This window comes from Aethalodelphis obliquidens, unplaced genomic scaffold (genome assembly GCF_003676395.1).
Source record: "Aethalodelphis obliquidens isolate GAN/ISIS:26980383/991018 unplaced genomic scaffold, ASM367639v1 scaffold68, whole genome shotgun sequence".
Classification (NCBI taxonomy): Eukaryota; Metazoa; Chordata; class Mammalia; order Artiodactyla; family Delphinidae; genus Aethalodelphis; species Aethalodelphis obliquidens.
The window spans coordinates 183,919-194,564 of record NW_020838012.1 but is presented as its reverse complement, the minus strand read 5'-3'; positions in this window follow the sequence as shown (position 1 = coordinate 194,564).

Here is a 10,646-nt window from a genome sequence, read left to right as displayed (position 1 = left end):
GGTTAATCAAAAGTTGTCTTTTATTACTGATGCTTAGGATGCATAAATCATGTGACTTCACACACCTATATACTGTGTTTATAGTATTGCTACCAGTGTGTGCCCTGCAAATACAGGAATTCTGAGAACTTCTACTTTATGTCTTATTACTGTGAATGTCACATTGTTGTGTGCATTTCTGTTGTGGTGAGGCACTGAAAAGGACAAAATCCTCCACTTATAACTTATCCTGTCTGATAAATTGAGGAAGTATTTATGGAAACTATTCTGTATTAGCATAACTAGCAATAACTTTGCTATACATGAAAGTGACTTTAAGTCACTGAACCCAAATTAAATGTATCCCTAAGTCAACTTTTCATTAATGAATTCCAGTAATGCCTGTGGTCACTCCAATACCACCTGACAAGAGAAGTACTTTATAGGGAAAGTAGAATTGGAAAGATACAGAAGACTTAACAAATTGTACTTCGAATATCTTAATTTTGAAATTAAAAAAGAAAAATACTCCTCTCAGGGCTTTGGAAGGCACGGGCTAAGAGCCCCTGAAGGTTACACTTCATTAGCTTCATGGCAAATCTTCTGTCTCTCCAACTGGCCTGAGCCTGCCCCTGTCAACAGCAGGCAGAGTAGAAGAGAGACCCAGACTATGATCCAAAAGATGACACTTGGAAGTTGAAGCTGAAATGTCATGGAAAGGAACAAATACTAGAGTGCCTGGAAAAGCTCCTAAATGTAGTGTGAATGTAGTTACTACCTCAATTTTGCATTAATGACAGTATGAATGTGGACATGTGCTTTCCTTGACAGAAGAGTAGGAAATAACCAAGACTGGACTAAAACTCAATTCTGCTAAAGAAGCCACTTGCGTGCACCAGGGGCTGCTGCCAACTGCAAAATGATTGAGTGTTGGGAGCCATGATCAATTAATTATATCTGTAAGGGCACTGAAATCTAAGGTGACCCAGATATTTACCACCCTTGGTTTGGTATGTCAATCCAAACCAGAGAACTCAGGCAAAATGAATTGGAGGTAGTTGATAGAGGTTCAAACTACATTCTGAATATAAAAAGTGGTTGAGAGATCGATACACACACACATACATACATACATACATAAAGTTTTAGGCATGTAAGGACATGTAAAGAATACAATTCAGATGGAAAACATTATATATGTCTAAATCAGATACATGTGAGAAATTAAAAAGTAGCATTATCAATGAAAGAGGAATTTCCCTCCTTCCCTCTCTCCTGGTTTTCAGCAATTCAAAGGTATGAGCAGATAAGAGCAGGCAGTTATGTTCTGTACCTCAGGCCTAAGAAAGTTTTACCAAATACTTACAATTCATAACCACAGTGCTGTTGGAAGAATCTGGCAAATATTCTAGTTCTAATAGATAAAAAGATAAAACACAATTTCTGCCCTTATGGTATATATATTTACATGAAAAATGTTTTAGGTTATAGACCCTGACATGGTGATTTGCTTGTGAAAACCTTATTGAGGAGTGTTCTCAGGAACAGCATCGGTAATGAAATGAGGGTAGCAGAATTGGTGGGAGAGAGAAGTTGAACTGCAATGCATTTGTAACAGAGCCCTCGGCCAGTTCCACTGAGTGCTCTGGGGCAGGGACAACTCTCCAGAGTTGCCTTTAAGTGAGGCAATGAAGTCTTTGAACCCCCACGATAGATCAGTCATTGGTTGGAGGTTGTCCCTGGGGAGGATGTATCATCTTGGGTGAAGAAGCTCCTGCAGGTCGAGGGCAGTTCTCAGAGGGAGACACAGCTGTGAGTCCTTTGCAGCCAGTACTCCCTGTAGCCAATGGTGTAAATGTCATCATTCTGAAGAAGCAATCTGGGCAGCACATCACAGTGTCCACTACAGACAAAGTATAAAGAATAAAAATAAAATCTAAAACAGTCCTATAAGATCTGGAATGCTTTAGACCTAGTTGATAGATCAATTGTGAAATGAGTGGCATAACCAGCAGAGAGGGAGCGTATTCCTGATCCGTCTCCCCTATTTGAGTCTCTTCTCTGAACTGACATCATAGGTCTCTCAAAACTTCCTGTTAAAATGTAAATGGGTCCCTCGAAAATTGTGAGGCACAAATCTAAAGTCACCAATGACCACTTTGAGAATAGAATAAAGATAGATATGTTTAGATGGACTATGCTGCAACTGAGTTTTCTCACTGGAAAATTGTAATGGAGGATTGTGGCTCACCAAAGGGCACTGTGAAGGCATTGGCTAACCTATAAGGAGATAGCAATCTGCAGGAGTCATCTATGGGTGAGAAAGAGCATTTACATCAAATTTGCTATTCCTTCCTATTTTACTAGGCCAGCCCTGCTGCTCATGTCTTGTTTTGAATATTCTATTTCTGTTTGACTACATTCTGTGATTCTGCCTCCCAATAGCAGATGCTCCACACTTGGCACATTCTGTGGGTAATTCAAGGATTTGTTTACCTTTGCTCTGAAGCTCTGTGACACTTGTTCTTGTATTCCGGTAGAGGCAACAGAAGGAGAATAAATGCATAACATAGAGATCAACTACCATTCTCAAAAACAGACTGGCTTGATATGTTTTCCCTTAAATGCAATTTAATATTTTTTATAATAGTGAATGCCAAAGTGCAATGGTCCAAGAGAAAATAGAGAAAACAAACTATAACAGCCTCCATGTGCAATCCCAGTTGTATTTGGATATAATCATTAACTTTGCTTTTTGAGAATTTACAGGGAAAATGGTGTTGTTTTCTAACATTACTCAGAAAACTTGCAAATAAAGTCCCTGTCAAGTGTTTTCAAGATTTGTACTTAAAAATTGTCAATAAAGATGAGGAAGTTTACAGGGTAGGACTGAGAAATATTAACTGTTTTTCAAAACATACTCAGCCTCTCTTCTAAAGAAAACTGAGGCTAAAACAGGGTAAAACCTTTCAGCCCATAATCTATGGTTTTATAAAGATGTTTTTTCCTTGGAGACCATGATTTGAACTACATCATTTCTATGTTATGTATGTTAGCTGAGTTCTTGAATCAATTTTCAATTTCCAGACACAGAAAACCACTTATTTAGAGTACTAAAACTCCTTGTTCTCTCTCCTTCCTGCCGTTGTACCATTTTTTTTTTTTTTTTTTTTTGCGGTACGCGGGCCTCTCACTGTTGTGGCCTCTCCCGTTGCGGAGTACAGGCTCCCGTTGCACAGGCTCAGCGGCCATGGCTCACGGGCCTAGCTGCTCCGCGGCATGTGGGATCTTCCCGGACCGGGACACGAACCCGTGTCCCCTGCATTGGCAGGCGGACTCTCAACCACTGCGCCACCAGAGAAGCCCCCATTGTACCTTTTTATTTCCACAGACCCAGCTAGATCTGTTAAGGGCCTAAATTCAAATATACTTGTGGGTTGCTGGCCAAAATAATCTTAGAAAGATCTGTTTGAAGTTATTATATACATGGAATAAGGATTACTTTCTGTACTGCTTACATTCTTTTTTTTGTTACTAATAAAAAATATATTACAAGCAGTGCCTTAATTATTTCAATTTACATTTTCTATTCTGTTAAGTATTTCCCTTCCAGAGAGTCAGACAGATACGTTTAAACGTGTTGTCATTTTACACACCTCACCCCAAATTAGGTAATTTTGTTCAGCTTGGGGGACCCTGATTATACTCTAGGTCATATTGTATTTTACTTCAGTTGACTATTTTTTGCATTTTTCTCAGAGTAGATGAGTATGGACCACTTTGGTCCAAACAGGACTTTAAGAAGAGAATACGTACATAACAGATACCCCAAGATTAAACAGGTACTTGTAATATAAAATTCCTCTGTGAGTTATAACTTCCCCTTTGTGGTTTGTGAATTATTTTATATGTTTAAAGTACATCTTTATACTAAAGTCAGGCCTTAAAGTTCTTCCCACTTTCTCTTAAGTGTGGACATTAATCATTTAGGACTATAATCAAACATAAGCTTCTCAAGAAAAGAATTCTTGCATTGGGGCTTCCCTGGTGGCGCAGTGGTTGGGAGTCCGCCTGCTGATGCAAGAGATGTGGGTTCGTGCCCCGGTCCGGAAAGATCCCACATGCCGTGGAGCAGCTAGGCCCGTGAGCCATGGCTGCTGGGCCTGCGCATCCGGAGCCTGTGCTCCGCGACGGGAGAGGCCACAGCAGTGAGAGGCCCCTGTACCACAAAAAAAAAAAAAAAAAAAGAATTCTTGCATAGAGAGTTTCCTTTAGACATGTTAGATAACACTTAATGAAGCATTTTATATCCTGTTAAGACTTTATGCCATTCAGTCTGTGTGTAAAATGGTTATTGAAATGGTTTTAATATTTTAAAATGTACATAATTCCTCATCTAAATACTAGAGTCAGTACTGACATTATAAAACAGGCCACAGGCAAGTAATATGTGATATGTGTTATTTGTAGTCATTATATTAATATTAATAATACTCATAAGGAATTAAACTATTAATTTTTCATTAGGCCTAAAGAAAGTCATAGTATTGCAATAATTCAATCACAGGAAATACAAAGGATGCTGGATTCTAGCTAAATGCAAATAGAATTTATATATGTATTGATCAATTTAACCACACTGTTATATGCTCTAGATGTGGCCTAGCTTTTATTCTAGCTACAGAAAATAATTCAACCAACTCTCTTCTTTGCATACAAAGGGAACACTTTTCCAATATGGTTTTCTGTTCATCTGAGCTGAAGAAACTCCTTCTACCCTGTTTTTAATCTATCTTTTGAGCCATACCTTAGCCCAGTCTGAAGTGAATATTATTCCTGTGCAACCAAGTGTTTCAGTAACTCCAAAAAAACAACATTTTTTGTGCTTACTCACACAGTCTGGAGAATTTTTAATCACAGAGAGCAGCTAGACTTACCCTAGACACACCCAACCATATCTTCCTGTAGGGCTTACAGCTGTGCTTGAAGTACAGTATTCTGCTAGGAAGCAAATGTAACTGAGTCATGATATCCCTAATTATGAAAGGGAGGGTTGATCCTAAAGTGAATTCTTTCCACTTACCTCTTTTAACACTGGTTAAATCTAGGTATTTTTTGATGATCAACTGGGGTAACATTCAAACATGGCTTGTCTGGTCTGCTTAAGTCAGCTCCATACTTCACTCACATTCACTAGTGCAGGGCCTGCCTCTAGGACTCTTGTCATTTTCCTACCTCCTATATCAGTAAATAATTTCTTACTATATTAGTCAGGATAGTTTAGGTTGTGCAAGGTAACAAATTAATCCTGAAATCTCAAGGCTGAACAACCCAAAAGTTTATTTTTCACTCATATGAAGTCTGATGGAAACCAGGTGATTCTCCGGAACCTCTGGCCTCCAGGCACAGAGTCAGTGATCCAACTATGTCCACCTTGTGACTCTGCTTTCTCAACAATTGCAGAGAGAGATATCACCCAGAGATCACAGTTACTCGTCTGCAGTTTAGCCCAGAAGTGACACAAGCACTTGTACTCTTAACTTATTGGCCAGAATTAATCATACTGTGTTTGTTTGATCTTAAGCCAAGGCAGGTGGGCCAGGGTGTCTTTTTCTGCTGGTTGAATTCTTGTCATACTTATCCCTTTACCACTATATAACAACATAAAAATTTACAAAGATCAATCTCTTTTGACCCTTTAAATGAAGAGAGGACTGGGAGTATAGACATTTCTTGGAGTGATTCTTTAGTTTTGTCCTATTATGTTTTGCTTCTTTATGAAGTAAGTTCAGCTGCTGAGTTAAATAGATAACATATAATTTGAGCCTTCAATTAGATATAAAATATTATTTATAGATTATTTTTAAACCCCTTAGGTCTTTAAATTTACTTTAAAATTTCATTTAGAAATATAAAGACTAATATTAATAGATACTGATGTTGTAATACATCCTTGAAACATTTTCTTTTTCCTAGAGCCCCAGCTTCTCATCTTTGTATTGTTACTAGCAGGTGATAAAATGACTGTTTATATTTATTGATAATTAATTTAATTGTCATTAATTAATTCTTAATGACTACAATGTATCTACCTAGTCAAGCTACAGGAGCCATCCTGCTCCTTTGTCCTTCTCATCCTTCACAATAAGCAAATATTAAATTCTGTCAATTCTACCTCCTCAATATCCCTCACATCTGTTCATTTCCTCGCTTCCCCATTTTCTCATTTCACATTCCTGCCCACCTCTCACCTACATAACTGTGAAAACCTCAGTAACTGGTTTCCCTGAATCTCATATTATATACCTCCCATTCACTGTCTGCTTTTCATCTAGAATTCCATAAATACAGTAGTGTGTGTGTTTGTGTATGTATAAATTCAAATGTGGTCATATTACTGTCATTGCCCAGTCAATGAAATCACACTCCTAGCCTAGCGTAGCAAGACATGATATGGCCTGCTGGCCTCTCTGCTTCACCCCCACCAACCTCATTCACTGCAGATATTGAGATTTACTTATTCTTCCCAGGATCACACTTCTCTCATTATTGAAGAGATTCACATGCATCTCCTTATGCCTGAAATACCCTGACCTCATGGCTCCCAGTCTTGACTAATTTCTATTTACCCTTTAAGACTTGGTTTAGTAATTTTCTCTAAATATGGGTGAGAACATCTTTTAAGCTTTCACACCTTGTGCTGGCCTTGTCATATTTATTGTTGCACAAAATGGTAATTTTTTTCTTTGTTGTGGGTCTTTCCAGCTAAATCAGCATTGTCCAAATTAGGATCCAAAGAGAACTTTTATCTGAATTATTTAGGAAGCATGTTAAAATTGTAGATCCTAAGATGCCACTCTAGACCTACTGAATCAGAATTCCTGGGAGTGAGGTCCAAAACTCCATGTTTAAACACATTATCCAGCTGGGACTAAGGCCTCCTGAGGGCGGAAAACCATTATCACAGGCTGTAGATCCTTTTGGAGACAGACTGACTCAGCTGTTTTCTCTATATGTATTTCTTTATGCCCAGCACAGTCTTGGCATGGCAGGAAGGCAAGAGAGAATTATGAAAGTTATACCCATTTGTATCATATTCATCAATACAAAAAAAATGGCCTTCATTACTCAGACAAGACTCCGCCTAAGTTTACTTAGCTAACTAAAAGTATGAAAACAACCTGAGGTTTACACATTTATCACTAAACTGTTTTGTCAAGTGTTCCTAATTTCCTTATTTTCTTTCCTTATGTTTCTGTCTAAGTTTTATTTCTAATTATTATTTACATGTGAAATTGTAAAAGAAATTCTAGCTTTTCTTTCCAGAAGTAATTTGCATTGTTCTTACAATGAAAAGATGACTTATAAAAAAAAAGAGGACCTAATTAAACTTGAAACCTTCTGCACAGCAAGACAAACCATAAACAAAACAAAAAACAACATACAGATTTGAAGAAAATACTTGCAAATGATACAACTGACAAGGGATTAATTTCCAAATATATAAACATCTCATACTCCTCAATATCAAAAAAAAAAAACCCAATCAAAAAATGGGCAGAAGACCTAAATAGACATTTCTCCAAAGAAGAAATACAGATGGCAAACAGGTACATGAAAAAAATGCTCAATATGGCTAATTATTAGAGAAATGAAAATCAAAACTATGATGAGCTTTCACCTAATGTTACTAAGCTCACTCTGCTTACCACACTACAGGCCAATAAATCGGAGATGATGTGTTGAGGTGAGGAATATGATGATGAAGGAACAAGATAAAACCCCAGAAAAACAACTAAATGAAGTGGAGATAAGCAACCTTTCAGAAAAAAAATTCAGAATAAAGATAGTGAAGATGATCCAGGACCTTGGAAAAACAATGGAGGCAAAGATCAAGAAGATGCAAGAAATGTTTAACAAAGACCTAGAAGAATTAAAGAACAAACAAACAGATATGAACAATACAATAACTTAAATGAAAACAACACTACAAGGAATCAATAGCAGAATAAATGAGGCAGAAGAACGGATAAGTGACCTGGAAAACAGAATGGTGGAATTCACTGCTGCAGAACAGACTAAAGAAAAAAGAATTGAAAGAAAAGAAGACAGCCTAAGAGACCTCTGGGACAACATTAAACACAACAACATTCACATTATCATGGTCCAGAAGAAGAGAGAGAGAAAGGACCAGAGAAAATATTTGAAGAGATTATAGTCAAAAACTTCCCTAACATGGGAAAGGAAATGGCCACCCAATTCCAGGAAGTGCAGAGAGTCCCATACAGGATAAACCCAAGTAGAAACATGGTGAGGCACATAGCAATCAAATTGACAAAAATTAAAGACAAAGAAAAATTATTGAAGCAGCAAGGGAAAAACGAAAAATAACATACAAGGGAACTCCCATAAGGTTAATAGCTGATTTCTCAGAAGAAACTCTACAAGCCAGAAGGGAGTGGCATGATATACTTAAAGTGATGAAAAGGAAGAACCTACAACCAAGATTACTCTACCCAGCAAGGAACTCATTCAGATTTGATGGAAAAATCAAAAGCTTTACTGACAAGCAAAGGCTAAGAGAATTCAGCACCACCAAACCAACTCTACAACAAATGCTAAAGGAAATTCTCTAAGTGGGAAACACAAGAGAAGAAAAGGATGTACAAAAACAAACCCAAAACAATTAAGAAAATAGTCATAGGAACAAACATATTGATAATTACTTTAAACGTGAATGGATTAAATGCTCCAACCAAAAGACACAGTCTTGCTGAATGGATATGAAAACAATATCTATATATATGATGTCTACAAGAGACCCACTTCAGACCTGGGGACACATACAGACTGAAAGTGAGGGGATGGAAAATGATATTCCATGCAAATGGAAATCAAAAGAAAGCTGGAATAGCTATACTCATATCAGATAAAATAGACTTTAAAATAAAGAATATTACAAGAGACAAGGAAGGACACTACATAATGATCAAGAGATCAATCCAAGAAGAAGATATAACAATTATAAATATATATGCACCAAACATAGGAGCACTACAATACATAAGGCAACTGCTAACTGCTATAAAAGAGGAAATCGACAGTAACACAATAATAGTGGGGGACTTTAACACCTCATTTACACCAATGGACAGATCATCAAAATGAAAATAAATAAAGAAACAGAAGCTTTAAAGGACACAATAGAACAGATAGATTTAATTGATATTTATAGGACATTCCATCCAAAAATAGCAGATTACACTATCTTCTCAAATGTGCATTGAACATTTTCCAGGATAGATCACATCTTGGGTCACAAATAAAGGCTCAGTAAATTTAAGAAAATTGAAATTATATCAAGCATCTTTTCTGACCACAATGCCACGAGATTAGAAATGAAATATAGGGGAAAAAACTTAAAAAACACAAACACATGGAGGCTAAACATTATGTTACCAAATAACCAAGAAATCACTGAATAAATCAAAGAGAAAGTCAAAAAATACCTAGAGACAAATGACAATGAAAACACGATGATCCAAAACCTATGGGATGTAGCAAATCCAGTTTTAAGAGGAAGTTTATAGCTCTACAAGCCTACCTCAAGAAACAAGAACAATCTCAAGTAAATAATCTAAACTTACACCTAAAGGAACTAGAGGAAGAAGAACAAACAAAACCCAAAGTTAGCAGAAGGAAAGAAATCATAAAGATCATAGCAAAAATAAATGAAACAGAAACAAAGAAAACAATAACAAAGATTAATAAAACTAAATCTTGTTCTTTGAGAAGATAAACAAAATTGATAAACCATTATCCAGACTTATGAAGAAAAAGAGGGAGAGGACTCAAATCAATAAAATTAGAAATGAAAAAGGAGAAGTTAAAACAGACACCACAGAAATACAAAGCATCCTAAGAGACTACTACAAGCAATTCTATGCCAATAAAATGGACAACTTGGAAGAAATGGACAAATTCTTAGAAAGGTATAACCTTCCAAGACTGAACCAGGAAGAAATAGAAAATATGAATAGACCAATCACAAGTAATGAAATTGACACTGTGATTAAAAATCTTCAAACAGAAGTCCAGGACCAGATGGCTTCACAGGTGAATTCTGTCAAACGTTTAGAGAAGAGCTAACACCCATCCTTCTCAAACTCTTCCGAAAAATTTCAGAGGAAGAAACACTCCCAAACTCATTCTATGAGGCCACCATCACCCTGATACCAAAACCGGGCAAAGATACTACAAAAAAAGAAAATTACACACCAATATCACAGATAAATATAGATGCAAAAATTCTCAACAAAATACTAGGAAACAGAATCCAACAACACATTTAAAGGATCATACACACTGATCAAGTGGGATTTATACCAGGGATGCAAGGATTTTTCAATATATGCAAATCAATCAATGTGATACACCATATTAACAAATTGAAGAATAAAAACCATATGATCATCTTAATAGATGCAGAAAAAACTTGTGACAAAATTCAACACCAAACTATGATAAAAACTCTCCAGAAAGTGGGCATAGAGAGAATGTACCTCAACATATTAAAGGCCATATATGACAAACCCACAGCAAACATCATTCTCAATGGTGAAAAACTGAAAGCGTTTCCTCTAAGATCAAGAATGAGACAAGGATGT